The 25,759-nt window shown below is 45.3% G+C and overlaps 1 pseudogene; it reads left to right on the top strand.

Annotated features, from left to right (window-relative positions):
- Positions 1–1,568: 1,568 nt before the first annotated feature.
- LOC135535047 (run domain Beclin-1-interacting and cysteine-rich domain-containing protein-like) lies at positions 1,569–21,105 on the top strand (annotated as a pseudogene).
- Positions 21,106–25,759: the final 4,654 nt, after the last annotated feature.

Below are 25,759 nucleotides of genomic sequence, written 5' to 3'. Positions count from 1 at the left end.
TTACATAGCAAACAGCTGGAGAGACCGGCATCAGCCACAGAGAGAGTGATCACCTGTTTATATAATGGTTATGTGAGCACAGCTTTGATGTGAGTTTCTCTCATATTTCAAATGTCATATGTCTCTATAAACAGTGTTGTAATGATGTGCAAATAGTTAAAGTACAAAAGGGAATATAAATAAATATGGGTTGTATTTACAATGGTGTTTGTTCTTCACTGGTTGCCCTTGTGGCAACAGGTCACAAATGTTGCTGCTGTGATGGGACACTGGTATTTCACCCAGTAGATATGGGAGTTTATCAAATTAGGTTTGTTTTTTAAATCTTTGAATCTGTGTAATCTGAGGGAAATATGTCTCTCTAATATGGTCATACATTTGGCAGGAGGTTAGGAAGTGCAGCTCAGTTTCCATCTCATTTTCTGGGCATCATAGCCTGTCTTCTCTTGAGAGCCAGGTCTGCCTACGGCGGCCTTTCTCAATAGCAAGGCTATGCTCACTGAGTCTGAACATAGTCAAAGCTTTCCTTAATTTTGGGTCAGTCACAGTGGTCAGGTATTCTACCACGGAGTACTCTCTGTTTAGGGCCAAATAGCATTTTAGTTTGCTCTGTTTTTTTGTTAATTGTTTCGAAGGTGTCAAGTAATTAATTAACTTTTTGTTTTCTCATGATTTGGTTGGGTCTAATTGTGTTGCTGTCCTGGGACTTGGGGTAAGCTTGTGAACAGAGCCCCAGGACCAGCTTCTTGCTTAGGGGACTCCAGGTTCATCTCTGCTGGTGATGGCTTTCTTTTGTTATGGAAGGTTAGGGAATCACTTTTTTAGATGGTTGTCAAATTTGAAAAGGTGTTTTCTGGATTTTGACAATGTTAGATATCGACTAATTTGCCTATGCTCTCAATTTTGGGTACTTGTCCCATTGTGTGAATTCTTGGTTGGTGAGCTGGGTCCCAGACCTCACAACCATAAAGCAAGTAATGGGTTAAATAATTGATTCAAGTGTTTTTTCTCTCTATTGATTTCTCTCCCTTCATCCTCATCTATTCTCCCTCTGTTTTCCTCCTCTTTACCCTCCTTCTATTCCATCACTTCCCCTCTCTCTCCTATATACTCCTATTTTCTCTCTCTCTCTCTCTCCCTCTACCATCACCTCTCTCCTTCCCCTCTTGCTTGCTCTCTCTCCTCTACCATCACCCTCTCTCCTTCCCCTCTCGCTCTCTCCCTCTACCATCACCTATCTGCTTCCCCTCTCCGTCGCTCTCTCCCTCTACATCACCTCTCCTTCCCTCTGCTCTCTCCCTCTACCATCACCTCTCTCCTTCCCCTCGCTCTCTCCCCTACCATCACCTCTCTCTCCTTCCCTCTCGCTCTCTCCCTCTACCATCACCTCTCTCCTTCCCCTCTCGCTCTCTCCCTCTACCATCACCTCTCTCCTTCCTCTCGCCCCTCTCCCCCTCTACCATCACCTCTCTCCTTCCCCTCTTGCTCTCTCCCTCTACCATCACCTCTCCCTTCCCCTCTCGCTCTCTCCCTCTACCATCACCTCTCCTTCCCCTCTGGCCCTGTAGTTTAGTAAGCTGGAGCCTGTGCTGAGCAGTGGGCTGAAGAGTGTTGGGGAAGGTTACAAGGCTGAGCGCTGGCTGCTGCACAGCCTACAGGTCCACCTGCTGTCTGCCCAGCTCCGACCCCTGCTCAAACACCAGGGACACACGAGCAAGTACTACAGCGGTAAGAGTGGGAGACAAAACAGATTTGGCATTTGAACCCAACAAAAATCTGCCTGGTGGGTGGGGAGTGAGTGGGTGGGTGTGAGGTTGAGCCAAACCAATACGATTTGCAAATAGAAATTTGATGAAAGAATGATGTAATCAATCTTCTGGGTCTTGGATGTTGATTGACTGAGTGTATTATTGATTTTTACCCTGCCCCTATCTTATCTTGACTTTCTCCCTTTTCTCTCCTCCTCTCTCCCCATGCCTCTCTCTCTCTCTCTCCCCCATGCCTCTCTCTCTCTCTCTCCCCATGCCTCTCTCTCTCTCTCCCCATGCCGCTCTCCCTCTCTCCCCATGCCGCTCTCCCTCTCTCCCCATGCCGCTCTCTCTCTCCCCATGCCGCTCTCTCTCTCTCCCCATGCCGCTCTCTCTCTCCCCATGCCGCTCTCTCTCTCTCCCCATGCCGCTCTCTCTCTCTCCCCATGCCTCTCTCTCTCTCTCCCCATGCCTCTCTCTCTCTCTCCCCATGCCCGTCTCTCTCTCCCCATGCCTCTCTCTCTCAGTGGAGGCCTTTCTGCTGAGTGAGCCCCATGTGACGGCCATGTTCCAGTGTCTGGAGGCCGTGGAGCAAAACAACCCCGTCTGCTGGCCCTTGTCAACACAGTTAAGGTGACACACACACACACACACACACACGATGTAGAGAGAGTTGAGCAGACACACCAATCATTCTGTCCCTGTCTCTCTGTGTGTATGTTGGTGTCTCAGGCTCCTATCCCTGATATGCTCTTCAGTGACTGATCTCTCTCTACCTCTCATTCCTTATGTCTTTTCCATTACCTCTCAGCTTTGCCAATCTGAAATGATTTCCTTTTTCCTCTCCATGTTTTTACTTGAATTTTCTTTCCCCTATACTTCATTTTCTGTGCCTGTATTCATATCTTATAGTACCTCTCTCTCTCTCTCTCTCTCCTCTAATCCACCCTCTCTCTTCCTCTCTCAGCTGTCTACTCTAATGTGCTCTCCGTACATGGAGGGCCTGTTGAAGAGTCAGAGTCTGGGTGTTCTGCCGGGGGGCGGCTGGAGGTCCGGGAAGGTCAGGGTCCCCCCAGAGGGGGCTCAACCACAGGCTCACCACCTCCCAGTGCTCCCTCCCCCACCTAGATGGAGGACTCACACCCAACAGTAATAACACAGGGGCCATCTCAGAGAGCAACTCAGGTGAGGGAGGAGTGAAGGGACGTAGGGAGGGAGAGGGATAATGAGGGAGAGGGATGATGAGGTAGGGAGGGAGAGGGATGATGAGGTAGGGAGGGAGAGGGATAATGAGGTAGGGAGGGAGAGGGATAATGAGGTAGGGGGAGAGGGATAATGAGGTAGGGAGGGAGAGGGATAATGAGGTAGGGAGGGAGAGGGTTAATGAGGTAGGGAGGGAGAGGGTTAATGAGGTAGGGGGGAGAGGGTTAATGAGGTAGGGAGGGAGATGGTTAATGAGGTAGGGAGGGAGAGAGTTAATGAGGTAGAGGGGGAGAGGGTTAATGAGGTAGGGAGGGGAGAGGGTTAATGAGGTAGAGGGGAGAGGGTTAATGAGGTAGAGGGGAGAGGGTTAATGAGGTAGGGAGGAGAGGGTTAATGAGGTAGGGAGGGAGAGGGTTAATGAGGTAGAGGGGAGAGGGTTAATGAGGTAGGGAGTGAGAGGGATAATGAGGTAGGGAGGGAGAGGGATAATGAGGTAGAGGGGGAGAGGGTTAATGAGGTAGGGAGGGAGAGGGTTAATGAGGTAGGGAGGGAGAGGGTTAATGAGGTAGGGAGGAGAGGGTTAATGAGGTAGGGGGAGAGGGTTAATGAGGTAGGGAGGGAGAGGGTTAATGAGGTAGGGAGGGAGAGGGTTAATGAGGTAGGGAGGGAGAGGGTTAATGAGGTAGGGAGGGAGAGGGTTAATGAGGTAGGGAGGGAGAGGGTTAATGAGGTAGAGGGGGAGAGGGTTAATGAGGTGGGGGGAGAGGGTTAATGAGGTAGGGGGGAGAGGGGTAATGAGGTAGGGGGGAGAGGGGTAATGAGGTAGGGAGGGAGAGGGTTAATGAGGTAGGGAGGGGAGAGGGATAATGAGGTAGGGGGAGAGGGTTAATGAGGTAGGGGGGAGAGGGTTAATGAGGTAGGGGGGAGAGGGTTAATGAGGTAGGGGGGAGAGGGTTAATGAGGTAGGGGGGAGAGGGTTAATGAGGTAGGGAGGGAGAGGGATAATGAGGTAGGGAGGGAGAGGGATAATGAGGTAGGGGGGAGAGGGATAATGAGGTAGGGGGGAGAGGGTTAATGAGGTAGGGGGGAGGGGCTTAATGAGGTAGGGGGGAGAGGGTTAATGAGGTAGGGGGGAGAGGGGTAATGAGAGGGAAGGGAGAGGGATGGAGAGAGATGGGGGAGAGAGATGGTGAGAGGGGGAGAGAGTTGTTGCTTTGTCATTTATAGTGTGTTGGTTGAAGAGGGAGGAGGAGGGGGCGGCAATTTAATACATTTTAGAAATAAGGCTTTAACCTAACAAATTGTGGAAAAAGTCAAGGGGTCTGAATACTTTCCGAATGCACTAAATATAGAGTTATATTTCTAAGTCTGATTTAGCCCATACTGTTCTTGTTTCCCTTCTAGACTTCACTCCAGCCACTAGGGCCTCGGGAGCCCCCTGGGGGTGTGTGGGGGGGTCCGAGGGAAATGGCGAAAGGGGCATGAGCCCCCCTCCCGGTCCCTCAGTGGTGGTCCCCTCCATCGCCCTGACAGAGCCCGCCTCCCCATGCCCTGCCCACTCCGACGCACTAGACTCTGGCGAGGGCGACTACGACGACGGCCCCGAGTATCTGGCTATCGGTAACCTGGGGCATCGTAGCAATCGCCGCGACTCCCAAAGCTCCGCCCCCGGTGGCGAACCTTGCGGCGGCGAATCGGATGGTGAGATTCAGGTCCAGTCCCCTGGAAGGAGCTCCTTGGCTTCGGTCCCACCTCCCACACCTCGAAGGTCATCCTTTTCGGAGGGTCAAAGGGAGCCGGGTCGGGGGGGCAGCAGAGGGCACGTCCGCTCAATGTCCGACACAGGGATCAACAGCAAACATAGACATGGTGAGCGTGTGTGTGTGTGTGTGCAGCAGGTGAGAGGCTAGGGTATGTTTTCTGAGCGTGAGAGCAAGCCTGTAAGTGTCTTTTATGTTGTTTTGGTGTGAATTGAAATGTAAAAAAAGTCATTCCGATGTGCTTGCATTGCAGCAGTTGAATGTGTGTAAGACCAGTGTTTGTATGAGAGTATGTCTATGCTGCAGAGAGAGGGTCTGCATGCCTAGGGGTGTGAATAACATCCTGCACATTTCTTGTCTTTCTGATGCTCAGTTACCACAGTGCCACTGCTTCTAAAACTACCTTACTTTACCCTCATCCTCTATTTTCACACTGCTAACCGCTCTCCTCTCAGTTCAAATCAACGGGCTTGATTGTTATTGGAACGCGTGTTTACATTATGAAAGTAAATCGAATAGGCAATAAAGAATTTGGAAATGAACAAGGGGTGACCCTCACAAAAGTTTTTGAAGAATATAATAGACATTTCAAATGTTATATTATTGGCTTTGTACAGTATTGTAACAATTTGCAAGTAGTTGAAGGTACAAAAGGGAAAATAAATAAACAGAAAGACATTGATTGTGCAACCAGTGCTGGTAAAACCACTGGATCATTGTTATTCTAACTTCCGCGACTCATATAAGGCCCTCCCCCACCCTCCTTTCGGAAAAGCTAAACGACTCCATTTTGTTGCTTCCAGCCTATAGACAGAAACTGAAACAGGAAGCTCCCGCCCTCAGGGCTGTTCAATGCTGGTCCGACCAATCTTATTCCACGCTTCAATACTGCTTCGATCACGTGGATTGGGATATGTCCCGCATTGCGTCCAACAACAACATTGACAAATACGCTGATTCGGTGAGCGAGTTCATTAGAAAGTGCATCGGCGATGTCGTACCCACAGCAACGATTAAAACATTCCCAAACCAGAAACCGTGGATTGATGGCAGCATTCGTGCGAAACTGAAAGCGCGAACCACTGTTTTTAACCAGGGCAAGGTGACCAGAAACATGACTGAATACAAACAGTGTAACTATTCCCTCCGCAAGGCAATCAAACAAGCTAAGCGTCAGTATAGAGACAAAGTAGTCACAATTCAACGGCTCAGACACAAGAGGTATGTGGCAGGGTCTACAGTCAATCACGGACTACAGGAAGAAATCCAGCCCAGTCGCGGACCAGGATGTCTTGCTCCCAGGCAGACTAAATAACTTCTTTGCTCGCTTTGAGGACAATACAGTGCCACTGACACGGCCTGCTACCGGAAAAACTGCAGTCTCTCCTTCACTGCAGCCGAGGTGAGTAAAACATTTAAACGTGTTAAACCTCGCAAGGCTGCAGGCCCAGACGGCATCCCCAGCCGCGCCCTCAGAGCATGCGCAGACCAGTTGGCTGGTGTGTTTACGGACATATTCAATCAAACCTTATCCCAGTCTGCTGTCCCGACATGCTTCTCAAAAGGGACACCATTGTTCCTGTTCCCAAGAAAGCTAAGGTAACTGAGCTAAACGACTACCGCCCGTAGCACTCACTTCCGTCATAATGAAGTTCTTTGAGACTAGTCAAGAACCATAACCTCCACCCCTACCTGACACCCTAGACCCACTCCAATTTGCTTACCCCCCCAAATAGGTCCACAGACGATGCAATCTCAACCACACTGCACACTGCCTAACCCATCTGGACAAGAGGAATACCTATGTGAGAATGCTGTTCATCGTCTACAGCTCAGCATTTAATACCATAGTACCCTCCAAGCTCGTCATCAAGCTCGAGACCCTGGGTCTCGACCCCGCCCCTATGCAACTGGGTACTGGACTTCCTGACGGGCCGCCCCCAGGTGGTGAGGGTAGGTAACATCTCCACCCCGCTGATCTCCACACATCACGGACAAACTGAATTGGTCCACCCACACAGTGGTAGGCTTGATTACCAACAACGACGAGACGGCCTACAGGGAGGAGGTGAGGGCCCTCGGAGTGTGGTGTCAGGAAAATAACCTCACACTCAACGTCAACAAAACTAAGGAGATGATTGTGGACTTCAGGAAACAGCAGAGGAACACCCCCTATCCACATCGATGGAACAGTAGTGGAGAGGGTAGTAAGTTTTAAGTTCCTCGGCATAATCACCACAGACAAACTGAATTGGTCCACTCACACAGACAGCATTGTGAAGAAGGCGCAGCAGCGCCTCTTCAACCTCAGGAGGCTGAAGAAATTTGGCTTGTCACCAAAAGCACTCACAAACTTCTACAGATGCACAATCGAGAGCATCCTGTCGGGCTGTATCACCGCCTGGTACGGCAACTGCTCCGCCCACAACCGTAAGGCTCTCCAGAGGGTAGTGAGGTTTGCACAACGCATCACTGGGGGCAAACTTCCTGCCCTCGAGGACACTTACACCACCTGATGTCACAGGAAGGCCATAAAGATCATCAAGGACAACAACCACCCGAACCACTGCCAGTTCACCCCGCTATCATCCAGAAGGCGAGGTCAGTACAGGTGCATCAAAGCAGGGACCGAGAGACTGAAAAACAGCTTCTATCTCAAGGCCATCAGACTGTTAAACAGCCTCCACTAACATTGAGTGGCTGCTGCCAACATACCTGACTCAACTCCAGCTCACTTTAATAATGGAAATTGATGGAAAAAATGTATCACTAGCCACTTTAAACAATGCCACTTAATGTTTACATATCCTACATTACTCATTGCATACTGTACTCGATACCATCTACTGCATCTTGCCTATGCCGTTCTGTACCATCACTCATTCATATCTTTATGTACATATTCTTTATCCCTTTACACTTGTGTGTGTATAAGGTAGTAGTTGTGGAATTGTTAGTTAGATTACTCGTTGGTTACTTCTGCATTGTCGGAACTAGAAGCACAAGCATTTTGCTACACTCGCATTAACATCTGCTAACCATGTGTATGTGACAAATAAAATTTGATTTGATAGGTGGTATTTACAATGTTGTTTGTGTTCCACTGGTTGCCCTTTTCTCATGGCAACCGGCCACACATCTTTCTGCTGTGACGGCACTCTGCGCTATTTCACCTAACAGATATGGGAGTTTATCAATGTTTGATTTGTTTTCAAATTCTTAGGGTCTGTGTGATCTGTGGGAAATATGTGTCTCTGTACTCATACATATGGCAGGAGGTTAGGAAGTGCAGCTCAGTTTCCACCTCATTTTGTGGGCAGTGTGCACATAGGCAGACCTGGCTCTCAAGAGAAGACCGGCTATGGCGGCCTCTCTCAATAGCAAGGCTCTGTGCGCAGTCACGCAAGATTTTCTTCATTTTGGGTCAGTCACAGTGGTCAGGTATTCTGCTGCTGTGTACTCTGTTTAGGGCCAAATAGCATTCGAGTTTGCTCTTTTTTTAATTAATTCTTATTTCCCATGTGTCTAGTAATTCTTTTTTGCTTTGGTTGGGTCTAAAATGTGTTTCTGTCCTGGGCTCTGTGGGGTCCGTTTCCTTTTGATGGCATAGAAGGCCCTTGTCTTGTCTCTCAGGTCCTCCACAACCTTGTGGGCGTTTCCTTTGGTGCTAATGTTTAGGCAGAGGTAGGTGTCCTTCTTTGTGCTCGTAGGGCAATGGTGTCTCGATAAAATTTATTTGTTGGCTTGCCTACTGGACCTTTTTTGGAACATCATTATTTGTGTCTTACTAGGTCTGGACAGAATCTGTGCAGAAGATCTAGGTGCTGCTGTAGGCCCTCCTTGGTTGGGGACAGAAATACCAGGTAGTCTGTAAACAGCAGACGTTTGATTTTGGAGTCTAGCAGTGTGAGGCCGGGTGATGCAGACTGTTCTAATCCCTCGCAATTCATGGATATATATGTTGAAGAGGGTGGGGCTCAAGCTGCATCCCTGCCTCACTCTACGGCCCTGAGGAAAGAAATCTGTGTTTATTGCACATTTTAACTGTACACTTGTTCTTTGTGCGCATTGATTTTGTTTTTCCACCATTCATTTATATAGCAGACCCTTTTGAGTCCAAAGCTTTTTTTGATATCATCAAAGCATGAAGACTTTTTTTTTTTTTTCGTCAACAAGGGTGTGCAGGGTATGCGATAGGAAAGGAAGCCAATTTGACATTTGCGCAGGACATTGTTTTCGCTGAGGAATGGAGTCTGCTGTTGATACTGCAGAAGATATTTTTGTGGGATTGCTGCTGGATTACACGGTACTTATTGGGGTCAAATTGAGTCTACTTTTGTGGATTTGGGGTGATCAGGCCTTGGTTTCCAAATATTAGGGAAGATTCCAGAGCTGTGGGTAATGTTGAAGTGTTTAAGCATAGCCAATTTGAATTTGTGGTCTGTATATTTGATCATTTATTTAGTATACCATCAACATTGTTGGTGTAGTGACCCATATTTTGAATCAAACATTTGTCGTAGGTAAGATCCCTAAAGCTTGAAAAAACGGTTTTGTTTCACCACTCCTCAAGGGAGGTGATGGTAGTGAGTTGGATAATTATCGGCTCATCTCTAAGCTCTCCTGTTTGGCTAAACTTCTAGATTCATTGGTGAATAGGCAACTACAATCTTCTTTAACTGTTAACAATATTCTATCTAGTAATCAATCTGGCTTTAGACCTAAACACAGTACTATTACGGCCACTGTACGTGTTGTAAATTATATTACTAATGCCCTTGATAATAGAAGGTCCTGTGCCGCCTTGTTCATAGGTTTATCTAAAGCTTTTGACACTGTAGACCATGCAATACTTTTGGGTAAGCTGTCGTCAATAGGACTGGGATTGGATGCCTGTCGTTTGGTTTCATGACTATCTTAAGGATAGAAGTCAGGCTGTTAGACGACAGCATCAAGTCAGAGCCATTAGTGTTGGGTATGGCTGCCTTTTCCTGTTACACTCCTTGCCTATGGAATAAGCCTGCAGACTAAACTTAGACTTGACTCTTGTCCCCCTGTTGCAAGTTCAACAGAAGGTTGCAAGTTCAAATCCCGAGCTGACAAGGAACAAATCTGTCGTTCTGCCCCTGAACAGGCAGTTGACCCACTGTTCCCAGGCCGTCATTGAAAATAAGAATTTGTTCTTAACTGACTTGCCTAGTTAAATAAAGGTAAAATAAAAAATAAAAAAGAGACCTTGGTCTCAGGCTGTGATCCTTGTTGAAATAAAGGTGTTATTATTATTATTATTATTATTATTATTATTATTATTATTATTATCCTATTATTATTATTATTATTATCCTATTATTATTATTATCCTATTATTATTATTATTATTATTATTATTATTATTATCCTATTATTATTATTATTATTATTATTATTATTATTATTATTATTATTATTATTATTATTATTATCCTATTATTATTATTATTATTATTATTATTATTATTATTATTATCCTATTATTATTATTATTATTATTATTATTATTATCCTATTATTATTATTATTATTATTATTATTATTATTATTATCCTATTATTATTATTATTATCCTATTATTATTATTATCCTATTATTATTATTATTATTATTATTACTATTATTATTATTATTATTATTATTATTATTATTATTATTATTATTATTATTACTATTATTATTATTATTATTATTATTATTATTATTATTATCATTATTATTATTATTATTATTATTATTATTATACCACAGGCCTTTTGGAGGGTTTGCATTTGGTCCTGTAGCTCATCCAATGTAATTGGAGAATCCAGTGGGTTTTGGTAGTCTTTAATAGCTGATCATTTAGTAGATTATCAGATATATGTTTTGACTGTTTGTTATTTGGCTGAAAAGATTGGAGAAGTGGTTCATCCCATACACCTCCATTTTGGATAAATACCTCTCCGTGATTGTTTATTCGTGTTCTAAATTACCCAGAAGTGATTTGAGTCTATGGATTCTTCAATAACAATGAGATGTTTTCTGTCATGCTGTTCCTTCCCTCCGTCTATAGCATGTCTTTAATAGTATGCAGTTTGCTCGTGTTCAATGCCTCACAGTTGGTTAGTGCTCCATTCAAGTAGATTGTGATCTGATAGGGCCGTCAGGGGGGGCTGACTGTGAATGCTCTAAGAGACTTTGGGTTGAGGTCGTTGATCATTTTATTACTGAATATTTTGTTTTATCTACAGGTACTACTGCCAAGAGATGAGCATCTCTCTTCTCTCTCTCCTCCTGTGCTCTCTTTCTCTCTCTCTCTGCTTTGTGGTAATCTTTTTCTCTCTCTTTCTCTCTCTGCTTTTGTGGTAATCTTTTCTCTCTCTTTCTCTCTCTCTCTGCTTTGTGGTAATCTTTCTCTCTCTTTCTCTCTCTCTCTGCTTTGTGGTAATCTTTCTCTCTTTCTCTCTCTCTGCTTTGTGGTAATCTTTCCTCTCTCTTTTCTCTCGTTCTCTCTGCTTTGTGGTAATCTTTTCTCTCTCTTTCTCTCTCTGCTTTGTGGTAATCTTTTCTCTCTCTTTCTCTCTCTCTGCTTTGTGGTAATCTTTCCTCTCTCTTTCTCTCGTTCTCTCTGCTTTGTGGTAATCTTTTCTCTCTTTCTCTCTCTCTGCTTTGTGGTAATCTTTCCTCTCTCTTTCTCTCTCTCTCTGCTTTGTGGTAATCTTTTCTCTCTCTTTCTCTCGTTCTCTCTGCTTTGTGGTAATCTTTCCTCTCTTTCTCTCTCTCTGCTTTGTGGTAATCTTTTCTCTCTCTTTCTCTCTCTCTGCTTTGTGGTAATCTTTTCTCTCTCTTCTCTCTCTGCTTTGTGGTAATCTTTTCTCTCTTTTTCTCTCGTTCTCTCTGCTTTGTGGTAATCTTTTCTCTCTCTTTCTCTCGTTCTCTCTGCTTTGTGGTAATCTTTTCTCTCTCTTTCTCTCGTTCTCTCTGCTTTGTGGTAATCTTTTCTCTCTCTCTCTCTCTCTCTCTGCTTTGTGGTAATCTTTCCTCTCTCTCCTGTCTCTCTTCCTTGTCTGCGTGAAGGGAGGGGCCACAGGAAAATCAGCGTTATAATAGAGGATCCTGTAGCAGGTTGGCAGTGCAGTTCTTCTGCGCTCCATCACTTCCTCTTCCTCTCTCCCTTTCCCTGCCCCTCCGCATGCTATTTTTCCTTCTTCCCCTCTCATCTGGCCTTGCCTCTAGTTCTTCATTTGTGCAGTTGTTTTCTTGGTTGCTGTTTTGGATCTTAGTTTGACCAAAACAACAACAAGACGCTAGGCCAAAACAGCTTTGTGTTTTCATTGTGTTGGTTGGTGCACCTTACTTTTATTACATTGTGATGTTTTGATGTTTTTTTTTTAAATTTTGGTCATTCATTGAATGCATCATAATTTTACTATCAATGGTTTACGACTGTTTCCTTTTCTCTGTTAATGCTTTCTGTGTCCAGTAGAACTTCACATTTATTAGTTAAGAATTTGGCCAGAATCATTGTACACAATTGTATCATCACAATATTTGCTCTGGATTTGCATGATGTTTAAGACTTGATATTTGATAGATTATTACCCTGTGATGTCATTTACCTAGCTGATAACAAAACATTGACGTTTTAATTGATACATTTACTTTCAATATATCCTTTGTGGGTGTCTAATTGAGCATGTCTCAAAATGGAAGGTAAAGTTGAAACTGACACAATCGATCAGTTACCAGTCTGTCAGCTACATTTAACACGTTGAATACAGAACCAGTCAGGAAAAACAGGCTATTTGTTGGCACTTGATGATAAGACACTAATCTAATGTCCGTTCTGTGGTCAATCTAACGTCAGCTGTGTGTTCTGTGTCAGAATCATTGGTTGCGGAGGACTGTCGTTTGGAGGACTACAGCCCTTTCTCCCTTGGCAGCAGTGGTGGCAGTACACCCAGTTCCTCTATATGGAGTCGAGTGAGTAGACTGGTTCGAACATTAGAACTACCTAGCTGTGTAGTGAGTAGACTGGTTTCGTTTTGTTAGAACTACCCAGCTGTGTAGTGAGTAGACTGGTTCGAACATTAGAACTACCTAGCTGTGTAGTGAGTAGACTGGTTTCGAACATTAGAACTACCTAGCTGTGTAGTGAGTAGACTGGTTCGAACATTAGAACTACCTAGCTGTGTAGTGAGTAGACTGGTTCAACATTAGAACTACCTAGCTGTGTAGTGAGTAGACTGGTTTGAACATTAGAACTACCTAGCTGTGTAGTGAGTAGACTGGTTCGAACATTAGAACTACCTAGCTGTGTAGTGAGTAGACTGGTTCAACATTAGAACTACCTAGCTGTGTAGTGAGTAGACTGGTTCGAACATTAGAACTACCCAGCTGTGTAGTGAGTAGACTGGTTCGAACATTAGAACTACCCAGCTGTGTAGTGAGTAGACTGGTTCGAACATTAGAACTACCTAGCTGTGTAGTGAGTAGACTGGTTCGAACATTAGAACTACCTACAGTTGAAGTCAGGGTAGCCTAGTGGTTAGAGCGTTGGACTAGTAACCGAAAGGTTGGAAGTTCGGAATCCCGAGCTGACAAGGTACAAATCTGTCGTTCTGCCCCCTGAACAGGCAGTTAACCCACTGTTCCTAGGCCGTCATTGAATATAAGAATTTGTTCTTAACTGACTTGCCTAGTTAAATAAAGGTAAAAAAAAAAGTCAGAAGTTTACATACACTAAAGTAATTCACACTGTTTTTCAACCACTCCACAAATGTCTTGTTCCTGTTACCTACAGTGCCTTCAGAAAGTATTCACACCCTTGACTTTTTCCAGTTGTGTTACAGCACAAATTTAAAATGGAGTCAATTGAGATATTGTGTCACTGGCCTACACACAATAGCACATAATGTCAAAGTGGAATTATGTTTTTAGATATTTTTACTAGGTTAATTTACAATTTAAAGCTGAGTCAATTAGTATTCAACCCCTTTGTTATGGCAAGCCTAAATAAATGCAGGAGTAAACATAAGTCCCATAATCAGTTGGATGGACTCACTCTGTGTGCAATAATAGTGTTTAACATGATTTTTGAATGACTACCTCATCTCTGTACCCCAACACATCCAATTGTAAGGTCTGTAAGGTCCCTCAGTCAAGTGGTGAATTTCAAACACAGATTCAACAGTAAAGACCAGGGAGGTTTTCCAATGCCTCGCAAAGGAGGGCACGTAATTGTTAAAAAAAAACAAAGGCACACATTGAATATCGCTTGGGCATGGTGAGGTTATTAATTACACTTTGAATGGTGAATCAATACACCAGTCACTAGAGAGATTGCAAGTTGCAAAGGTTGCAAGTTCAAATCCCGAGCTGACAAGGTACAAATCTGTCGTTCTGCCCCTGAACAGGCAGTTAACCCACTGTTCCTAGGCCGTCATTGAAAATAAGAATTTGTTCTTAACGGACTTGCCTAGTAAAATTAAAAAATGTAAATTAAAAGATAAAGGCATCCTTCCCTGAAAGCTTCCTGAACGGTTTTCTCCCTCTCCGGCAACTGAAGCTTAGTTGCCAGAGAGGAAGGAAACCATTCAGGGATTTCGCCATGAGGCTAATGTTGACTTTAAAACATTGTAGTTACTCCTCAATACTAACCTAAATGACAGTGTGAAAAGAAGGAAGCCTGTACAGAATAAAAATATTCAAAAACATCCATCCTGTTTGCAAAAAAGTACTCAAGTAAAACTTTAAATAATGTGGCAAAGAAATCACCTTTTTATGTCATGAATACAAAGGTGTTTTGTTTGCCCCAAACATAACAATCACTGAGTACCACTTCATATTTTCAAACATGGTGGTGGCTGCATCATGTTATGGGTATGCTTGTGTAACAGGTTTGCTTGTGTAACAGTTCTGCTTCCGTCCCTCTCCTGGGCTTGAACCAGGGACCCCTGAACACATCGACAACAGTCACCCTTGAAGTATCATTACCCTTGCAGAGCAAGGGATAGTACTTAAAGTTCTCAGAGTGAGTGACGTCACCGATTGAAACGCTACTAGCGCGTCCTGCTAACTAGCTATCCATTTCATACCAGTTACACTTGTCAAGGACTAGCTAGCCATTTCATACCAGTTACACTTGTCAAGGACTAGGGAGTTATTTTTTTGTTGAATGAAAATAAACGGAATAGAGCTAAGCACAGCAAAAATCCGAGAGGAAAACCTGGTTGTCTGCTGTCCGACAGACACTGGGAGACAAATGAACCTTTCAGCAGGACAATAAGCTAAAACAAATGGTCAAATATAAACGGTTGATTACCAAGATGACATTGAATGATCCTGAGTGGACAAGTTTCAGTTTAGACTTAAATCGGCATGAAAATCTATGACAACTTGCATATGGCAGTCTAGCAATGATCAACAACCAACTTAATCGAGCTTGAAGAATTAAAATAATATTGTGTAATACAGGTGTGGAAAGCTCTTAGAGACTTACCCAGAAAGACTCACAGCTGTAATTGCTGCCAAATGTGTTTTCTACAAACTATTAACTGAGGTGTGAATACTTATGTAAATGAAAGATTTCTGTATTTTTTTATTTTCAATATATTTTCATATTTCCAAAAACCTGTTTTGACTTTGTCATTATGGGGTATTATGTATCTGGGTGATTCAGGCTGTAGCACAACAACATGTGGAATAAGGCAAGGGGGAGTCTCATACACCAGCAGCTTCAAGTTTAAACAGAGTGGTCTGTGTGTGTGTGTGTGTGTGTGTGACTGTGTGTGACTGTGTGTGACTGTGTGTGACTGTGTGACTGTGTGTGACTGTGTGTGACTGTGTGTGACTGTGTGTGACTGTGTGTGACTGTGTGTGTGACTGTGTGTGTGACTGTGTGTGACTGTGTGTGACTGTGTGTGTGACTGTGTGTGTGACTGTGTGTGACTGTGTGTGACTGTGTGTGACTGTGTGTGTGTGTGTGACTGTGTGTGTGTGACTGTGTGTGTGTGACTGTGTGTGACTGTGTGTGACTGTGTGTGACTGTGTGTGTGACTGTGTGTGTGACTGTGTGTGTGACTGTGTGACTGTGTGTCTGTGTGTGTGTGTGTGTGACTGTGTGACTGTGTGTGTGTGTGACTGTGTGACTGTGTGTGACTGTGTGACTGTGTGACTGTGTGTGACTGTGTGACTGTGTGTGACTGTGTGTGACTGTGTGTGTGTGTGTGACTGTGTGTGTGTGTGTGACTGTGTGTGTGTGTGACTGTGTGTGTGTGTGACTGTGTGTGTGACTGTGTGTGTGTGTGACTGTGTGTGTGACTGTGTGTGTGACTGTGTGTGACTGTGTGTGTGACTGTGTGTGTGACTGTGTGTGTGTGTGTGACTGTGTGTGACTGTGTGTGTGACTGTGTGTGTGACTGTGTGTCTGTGTGTGTGTGTGACTGTGTGTGTGTGTGACTGTGTGTGTGTGTGACTGTGTGTGTGTGTGACTGTGTGTGACTGTGTGTGTGTGTGACTGTGTGTGTGTGTGTGTGACTGTGTGTGTGTGTGACTGTGTGTGTGTGTGTGACTGTGTGTGTGTGACTGTGTGACTGTGTGTGTGTGTGTGACTGTGTGTGACTGTGTGTGTGTGACTGTGTGTGTGTGTGACTGTGTGTGACTGTGTGTGACTGTGTGTGTGACTGTGTGTGTGACTGTGTGTGACTGTGTGTCTGTGTCTGTGTGTGTGACTGTGTGTGACTGTGTGTCTGTGTGTGTGTGACTGTGTGACTGTGTGTGTGTGACTGTGTGTGACTGTGTGACTGTGTGACTGTGTGTGACTGTGTGTGACTGTGTGTGACTGTGTGTGTGTGTGTGACTGTGTGTGTGTGTGACTGTGTGTGTGTGTGACTGTGTGTGTGTGTGACTGTGTGTGTGACTGTGTGTGTGACTGTGTGTGACTGTGTGTGACTGTGTGTGTGACTGTGTGTGTGTGACTGTGTGTGTGTGACTGTGTGTGTGTGTGTGACTGTGTGTGTGTGACTGTGTGTGTGTGTGTGACTGTGTGTGACTGTGTGTGTGACTGTGTGTGTGACTGTGTGTCTGTGTGTGTGTGTGACTGTGTGTGTGTGTGACTGTGTGTGTGTGACTGTGTGTGACTGTGTGACTGTGTGTGACTGTGTGTGTGTGTGTGTGTGTGTGTGTGACTGTGTGTGTGTGTGACTGTGTGTGACTGTGTGTGACTGTGTGTGACTGTGTGTGACTGTGTGTGACTGTGTGTGACTGTGTGTGTGACTGTGTGTGTGACTGTGTGTGTGACTGTGTGTGTGACTGTGTGTGTGACTGTGTGTGTGACTGTGTGTGACTGTGACTGTGTGTGTGTGTGACTGTGTGTGACTGTGTGTGTGTGTGACTGTGTGTGTGTGACTGTGTGTGTGTGACTGTGTGTGTGTGACTGTGTGTGACTGTGACTGTGTGTGTGTGACTGTGTGTGTGTGACTGTGTGTGACTGTGTGTGTGACTGTGTGTGTGACTGTGTGTGACTGTGTGTGTGACTGTGTGTGTGACTGTGTGTGTGACTGTGTGTGACTGTGTGTGTGTGTGTGTGTGTGACTGTGTGTGACTGTGTGTGTGTGTGACTGTGTGACTGTGTGTGTGACTGTGTGTGTGACTGTGTGTGTGACTGTGTGACTGTGTGTGTGACTGTGTGACTGTGTGTGTGACTGTGTGTGTGACTGTGTGTGTGTGTGTGTGACTGTGTGTGACTGTGTGTGACTGTGTGTGTGTGTGACTGTGTGTGTGTGACTGTGTGTGACTGTGTGTGACTGTGTGTGACTGTGTGTGACTGTGTGTGTGTGTGTGTGACTGTGTGTGTGTGTGACTGTGTGTGTGTGTGACTGTGTGTGTGTGTGACTGTGTGTGACTGTGTGTGTGTGACTGTGTGTGTGTGTGTGTGTGTGTGTGACTGTGTGTGACTGTGTGTGACTGTGTGTGACTGTGTGTGTGTGTGTGACTCTTTGTGTGTGTGTGACTCTTTGTGTGTGTGTGACTCTTTGTGTGTGTGTGACTCTTTGTGTGTGTGTGACTCTTTGTGTGTGTGTGACTCTTTGTGTGTGTGTGACTCTTTGTGTGTGTGTGACTCTCTTTGTGTGTGTGTGACTCTCTTTGTGTGTGTGTGTGTCTTGCTGCGTGCGTCTTGCTGCGTGCGTCTTGCTGCGTGCGTGTGTCTCTCTCGCTGCGTGTGGTCTACACAGACGGCTCCCAGTACAGCAGTGTTCCAGACTGCATGTTCCGGAAGCCGTTGGAGGGACAGAGCCTCATCAGCTACCTGTCAGAGCAGGACTTCGGCAGCTGTGCTGACCTGGAGAAGGTGAGCCTTGGAGAGAGTTCATAAACCCGCTTCTGACCCGCTTTTATATTTATGCAGATGATACTGTTCTTTATTCAAGTGGTAGTAGTTTATCTATAGCTTTTGAAAATGCCCAAAGAGCATTTAACATCACAACAGAATCTATGATTTAAAGCTCGTTCTAAATTTGGTAAAACAAACTGCATGGTATTTTCAAATACCAGGCATGTTACTAATCATGTCATTGCTACATTGGCTGGACTTACTATAGAGCAAGTTAGTGTCCAAAAATTTGGGTGTGTGGGTTGATGACAAGCTGAGCTTCACTGTGCATGTAGAGAACTTGATAAGGAAGCTCAAGCTGAAAATAGGTTTTTATTACCGGCATAAGGCTTGTTTTTTTCTGGAGACCAGGAAGGAGAGCTGGTACGATGTACATTACTGGCGGTTTTAGATTGTAGTGATTATATATATGCAGCCTCAGCCACGACCCTGAGAGAACTTGATTCAGTGTATCATGCAGCCTCAGGTTCATTACAAATCAGAAACGTCTAACACATCATTGTGATCTCTACAGCACTGTTGGCTGGTCGTCATTGACCTTGCAGGCTTAAACACTGGTATACACTGATTTACAAGGCCATATTGGGTAAAATGCCATTTTATCTCTGTTCTTTTTATATCTGCTGGTAACAAATATAAATTACGGTCCCATTCCATTTGCTTCTAGCAGTACCAAAAATTAGAACAGGTCATGGTAGAAATAGTTTTAGTTACTTAACTCTGTGGTCCAGGAATTCTCTCCTGAACATTTTAAAATGTGATGATCTAGTTTCGCTTGTTGAAGTTAAAAAACTTGATCGATGTGTATATATCATAGAAGAGTGTAATTGTTTTTAGGCCAGCTGTTTTAGTCAAGATGTTTGTGTTTTTAATGGAACAGTGCCTTGCGAAAGTATTCGGCCCCCTTGAACTTTGCGACCTTTTGCCACATTTCAGGCTTCACATAAAGATATAAAACTGTATTTTTTTGTGAAGAATCAACAACAAGTGGGACACAATCATTAAGTGGAACGACATTTATTGGATATTTCAAACTTTTTTAACAAATCAAAAACTGAAAAATTGGGTGCGCAAAATTATTCAGCCCCCTTAAGTTAATACTTTGTAGCGCCACCTTTTGCTGCGATTACAGCTATAAGTCGCTTGGGGTATGTCTCTATCAGTTTTGCACATCGAGAGACTGAAATCTTTTCCCATTCCTCCTTGCAAAACAGCTCAAGCTCAGTGAGGTTGGATGGAGAGCATTTGTGAACAGCAGTTTTCAGTTCTTTCCACAGATTCTCGATTGGATTCAGGTCTGGACTTTGACTTGGCCATTCTAACACCTGGATATGTTTATTTTTGAACCATTCCATTGTAGATTTTGCTTTATGTTTTGGATCATTGTCTTGTTGGAAGACAAATCTCCGTCCCAGTCTCAGGTCTTTTGCAGACTCCATCAGGTTTTCTTCCAGAATGGTCCTGTATTTGGCTCCATCCATCTTCCCATCAATTTTAACCATCTTCCCTGTCCCTGCTGAAGAAAAGCAGGCCCAAACCATGATGCTGCCACCACCATGTTTGACAGTGGGTATGGTGTGTTCAGGGTGATGAGCTGTGTTGCTTTTACGCCAAACATAACGTTTTGCATTGTTGCCAAAAAGTTCAATTTTGGTTTCATCTGACCAGAGCACCTTCTTCCACATGTTTGGTGTGTCTCCCAGGTGGCTTGTGGCAAACTTTAAACAACACTTTTTTTGGATATCTTTAAGAAATGGCTTTCTTCTTGCCACTCTTTCATAAAGGCCAGATTTGTGCAATATACGACTGATTGTTGTCCTATGGACAGAGTCTCCCACCTCAGCTGTAGATCTCTGCAGTTCATCCAGAGTGATCATGGGCCTCTTGGCTGCATCTCTGATAAGTCTTCTCCTTGTATGAGCTGAAAGTTTAGAGGGACGGCCAGGTCTTGGTAGATTTGCAGTGGTCTGATACTCCTTCCATTTCAATATTATCGCTTGCACAGTGCTCCTTGGGATGTTTAAAGCTTGGGAAATCTTTTGTATCCAAATCCGGCTTTAAACTTCTTCACAACAGTATCTCGGACCTGCCTGGTGTGTTCCTTGTTCTTCATGATGCTCTCTGCGCTTTTAACGGATCTCTATGACTATCACAGTGCAGGTGCATTTATACGGAGACTTGATTACACACAGGTGGATTGTATTTATCATCATTAGTCATTTAGGTCAACATTGGATCATTCAGAGATCCTCACTGAACTTCTGGAGAGTTTGCTGCACTGAAAGTAAAGGGGCTGAATAATTTTGCACGCCCAATTTTTGAGTTTTTGATTTGTTAAAAAAGCTTGGAAATATCCAATAATCATGTCGTTCCACTTCATGATTGTGTCCCACTTGTTGTTGATTCTTCACAAAAAATACAGTTTTATATCTTTGTTTGAAGCCTGAAATGTGGCAAAAGGTCGCAACGTTCAAGGGGCTGAATATTTTCGCAAGGCACTGTATGTAATTGTTGTACTGTTATGTTTGTTTATATTTTTGTTTCATGTTAGTGTATGTAAGTTGTTTCCCTCTGCTGCTATTGGACCAGGTCTCTCTTGGAAAAAGAGATGTTATCTCAATGAGAATAATCTGTATAAATAAAATGTAAATATATATATTTTTTAACTGTGCACCTCCCCAACTGTGTTACATCAGTCAACTTGAAGTTAGGGCAGAAGGTAAAGCGCCCATACTAAAGTGTTACAACAAGGCCTCACTCCTCCGGCCATCTGCATCTCATTCCAGGAGAACGCCCACTTCAGCATCTCGGAGTCTCCTGATCGCCGCCATCGAGCTGATGAAGTGCAACCTGCGACGGCAGGTGGAGGAGGAGGAGGGTGACGACAGTGACTCAGAGATCCGGCAGCTCAAACAGAAGATCCGGCTGCGTGAGACGCCAGATCCAGCGGACCCGCCTGCCTCCCTCACAGCGCTGTAAGAGCGACACATAGGCCAGACGGACACCTGCACGGATCCTCACTCTCGCGCACTCGCGCACTCACACGCTAGAGCTGGGGACGATAAAAAACAGAAAATTACCCACACCGTCTTTCTACTGAAGCATTTTGCTTAAGTGTGTACATTTTCTGTGATTTTTTTTTTGCTACATAACGTTCCTGTAGATTGTTCTAGAACCGTTAATTTGGTCCACAGTTAATAGACTATGCATTATGTTGATTCCTGTTATGAAAGTGTCTGCATGTCTCTGTTTTGCTGCTGTTTGATCGATCCTTCTCACTACCTCACTAGTATCGAGCCTCTCACTACCTCTCCACTAGTATTCAGCTCCTCTCACCCTCACTAGTATCTAGCCTCACTAGTATCGAGGCCTCTCACTCACCTCTCACTAGTATCGATCCTCTCACTGTTCTCACTAGTATCGAGACTAGTATCTAGCCTCACTACCTCCTCACTAGTATCGAGCCTCCTCACTACCTCTCACTAGTATCGAGCTCACTACCTCTCACTAGCATCGGAGCCTCTCACTACCTCTCACTAGTACGAGCCTCTCACTAGTATCGAGCTCCTCTCACTACCTCTCACTAGTATCGAGCCTCCCTTGCTCACCTCTCACTAGTATCGAGCCTCTCACTACTTTCACTAGTATCTAGCCTCTCACTACCTCTCACTACCTCTCACTAGTATCGAGCCTCCCTACCTTCACTAGTATCGAGCCTTCATTAGCTCTCACTCTAGCCTCTCACTACCTCACTAGCATCGAGCCTCTCACTACCTCCACTCACTAGACCTAGCCTCTCACTACGAGCTCCACTCACTAGTATCGGCCTCCTCACTGCCTCTCACTAGTATCTAGCCTCTCACTACCTCTCACTCAGTATCGAGCCTTCACTAACTAGTATCCTTCACTAGTATCGAGCCTCTCACTACCTCCTCACTAGTATCGAGCCTCCTCACTACCACTAGTATCTAGCCTCCAACTACCTCTCACTAGTATCGAGTCTCACTACCTCCCTCACTATCGAGCCTCCTCACTAGCACTAGTATCTAGCCTCTCACTACCTCTACCAGTATCCTCACTAGTATCTAGCTCACTACCTCCTCACTCACTACTAGTATCGAGCCTCTCACTACCTCTCACTAGTATCGAGCCTCCACTACCTCTCACTAGTATCGAGCCTCTCACTACCTCTCACTAGTATCGAGCCTCACTCTTCCTACTAGTATCGAGCCTCGTCAGCCTCTCACTACCTCTCACTAGTATCGAGCCTTCTCACTACCTCTCACTAGTATCGAGCCTCTCACCACTCCTCACCGAGCTCCTCACTAGTATCGAGCCTCCTCACTACCTCCCTAGTATCGAGCCTCTCACTCACTTAGTATCGAGCCTCCTCACTACCTCTCACTAGTATCGAGCCTTCCTCACTAGTATCGAGCCTCCCTTACTAGTATCGAGCCTCTCACTACCTCACTAGTATCGAGCCCCCACTCACTACGAGCTCTCACTAGTATCGAAATCTCTCACTACCTCTCACTAGTATCGATCTAGCCTCTCACTACCTCTCACTAGTATCGAGCCTCACTACCTCTCACTAGTATCTCTCACTAGTATCTAGCCTCTCACTCACTTCCTCACTAGCATCGAGCCTCACTGCCTCTCACTAGTATCATCGAGCCTCTCATCACCTCCTCACTAGTATCGAGTCTTCCTCACTACCTCTCACTAGTATCGAGCCTCCCACTCACCTCCTCACTAGTATCTAGCCTCCAACTACCTCTCACTAGTATCGAGCCTCTCACTACTCTCACTAGTATCGAGCCTCTCACTACCTTCACTAGTATCTAGCCTCTCACTACCCCTCTCACCCCTAGTAGTCGAGCCTCTCACTGCCTCTCCCACTAGTATCCCGAGCCCCTCTCACTACCTCTCACTAGTATCCCGAGCCTCTCACTGCCTCTCACTAGTATCGAGCCTCTCACTACCTCACTAGTATCGAGCCTCTCACTACCTCTCACTAGTATCGAGCCTCTCACTACTACTCTCACTAGTACTCCGAGCCTCTCACTACCTCTCACTAGTATCGAGCCTCTCACTACCTCTCACTAGTATCGAGCCTCTCACTACCTCTCATTAGTATCGAGCCTCTCACTACCTCACTACTATCGAGCCTCTCCCTACTACCAGGCCTCTCCCTCTCACTACTATCGAGCCTCTCACTGCCTCTCACTACCTTCTCAGGCCTCTCCTGCCTCTCACTACTGCTCCCGAGCCTCTCACTGCACCTCCTCCTGGCTCAGGCCTCTCTGCACTCTACTTCCTCCTGCCTATGAGCCTCTCCTACCTCTCTCACCTCCTCTCGAGCCTCTCCTACTGTCGAGCCTCACTACTCTCGCTCCCGAGCCTCTCACTACTATCGAGCCTCTCACTACCTCCTACTATCAGGCCTCTCACTACCTCACTACCTCTCACTATTCTCCCGAGGGCCTCACTACTATCGGAGCCTCTCACTACTATCGAGCCTCTCACTACTATCGAGCCTCTCCTTCTTCATCGAGCCTCTTCACTACCTCTCACCACCTCTCACTACCTCTCACTACCTCTCACTACCTCTCCTACCTCTCACTGCCTCACTACCTCTCACTGCCTCTCACTGCCTCTCACTACCTCTCACTACTATCGAGCCTCTCACTACCTCTCACTACTATCGAGCCTCTCACTACCTCTCACTACTATCGAGCCTCTCACTACCTCTCACTACTATCGAGCCTCTCACTACCTCTCACTACTATCGAGCCTCTCACTACTATTCGAGCCTCTCTCTACAACGGCTATTCACAAACCGGGGTGTATGGGTATGTCGTCGAGGGTTGCGCGCAAATGTGATTCACATTTTCAAACATGGGGATATACATTTGGGTGATGTTTTTTCTCTCGCCTGAGTAGCCTTGTTTCACTGCCAAAAATAAAATGAAACCATCTAGCGTTCAGCAAAATAACAGCGCAATGTCAAATACAGGTAACCTAGTCAAATAATGAACATCCAATCACGTTAACCGGTAGTCTCTCGCAGGAAACCTTCACTGTTGCGCAGACATTTAGAAATGAAACATGACAATCTGAAAAATAAGCTGACAGGAGTTTTTGACCGATAAATAAATGACTTTCGAGTAGTAAGACGTGTAAAAGCAACAGATACCATTAATAAGAAGGGGCTAGAAGCGCCTTATATGGTGAGCTACATGGTGGCTCGGACAGGCAAGCCCCAATACTATTGTGGAGGACTTCATTTTTACCTCTCACTAGTATCGAGCCTCTCACTACCTCTCACTACCTCTCACTACCTCTCACTAGTATCGAGCCACTCACTACCTCTCACTAGTATCGAAGCCTCTCACTACTCTCTCACTAGTATCGAGCCTCTCACTACCTCTCACTAGTATCGGAGCCTCTCACTACCTCTCACTAGTATCTAGCCTCTCACTACCTCTCACTAGTATCGAGCCTCTCACTACCTCTCACTAGTATCGAGCCTCTCACTAGTATCGAGCCTCTCACTACCTCTCACTAGTATCGAGCCTCTCACTACCTCTCACTAGTATCGAGCCTCTCACTACCTCTCACTACCTCTCACTAGTATCGAGCCACTCACTACCTCTCACTCAGCATCGAGCCTCTCACTACCTCTCACTAGTATCTAGCCTCTCACTACCTCTCACTAGTATCGAGCCTCTCACTACCTCTCACTAGTATCTAGCCTCTCACTACCTCTCACTAGTATCGAGCCTCTCACTGCCTCTCTCACTAGTATCGAGCCCTCTCACTACCTCTCACTAGTATCGAGCCTCTCACTACCTCTCACTAGTATCGAGCCTCTCACTACCTCTCACTAGTGCTCGAGCCTCTCACTACCTCTCACTAGTATCGAGCCTCTCACTACCTCTCACTAGTATCGAGCCTCTCACTACCTCTCACTAGTATCGAGCCTCTCACTACCTCTCACTAGTATCGAGCCTCTCACTACCTCTCATTAGTATCGAGCCTCTCACTACCTCTCCACTACTATCGAGCCTCTCACTACTATCAGAGCCTCTCACTGCCTCTCACTACTATCGAGCCTCTCACTGCCTCTCACTACTATCGAGCCTCTCACTGCCTCTCACTACTATCGAGCCTCTCACTACCTCTCACTACTATCGAGCCTCTCACTACCTCTCACTACCTCTCACTACTATCGAGCCTCTCACTACCTCTCACTACTATCGAGCCTCTCACTACTATCGAGCCTCTCACTACTATCGAGCCTCTCACTACTATCGCAGCCTCTCACTACCTCTCACTACTATCGAGCCTCTCACTACCTCTCACTACCTCTCACTACTATCGAGCCTCTCACTACTATCGAGCCTCTCACTACTATCGAGCCTCTCACTACTACTATCGAGCCTCTCACTACTATCGAGCCTCTCACTACCTCTCACTACCTCTCACTACCTCTCACTACTCTCACTCACCTCTCACTACCTCTCACTGCCTCACTACCTCTCACTGCCTCCACTACCTCTCACTGCCTCTCACTACCTCTCACTACTATCGAGCCTCTCACTACCTCTCACTACTATCGAGCCTCTCACTACTATCGAGCCTCT

The sequence above is a fragment of the Oncorhynchus masou genome, unplaced genomic scaffold, assembly GCF_036934945.1.
Source record: "Oncorhynchus masou masou isolate Uvic2021 unplaced genomic scaffold, UVic_Omas_1.1 unplaced_scaffold_4384, whole genome shotgun sequence".
NCBI lineage: Eukaryota > Metazoa > Chordata > Actinopteri > Salmoniformes > Salmonidae > Oncorhynchus > Oncorhynchus masou.
Note: the sequence above shows the minus strand (reverse complement) of the source record. Positions and strands in the feature narration are given on the sequence as shown.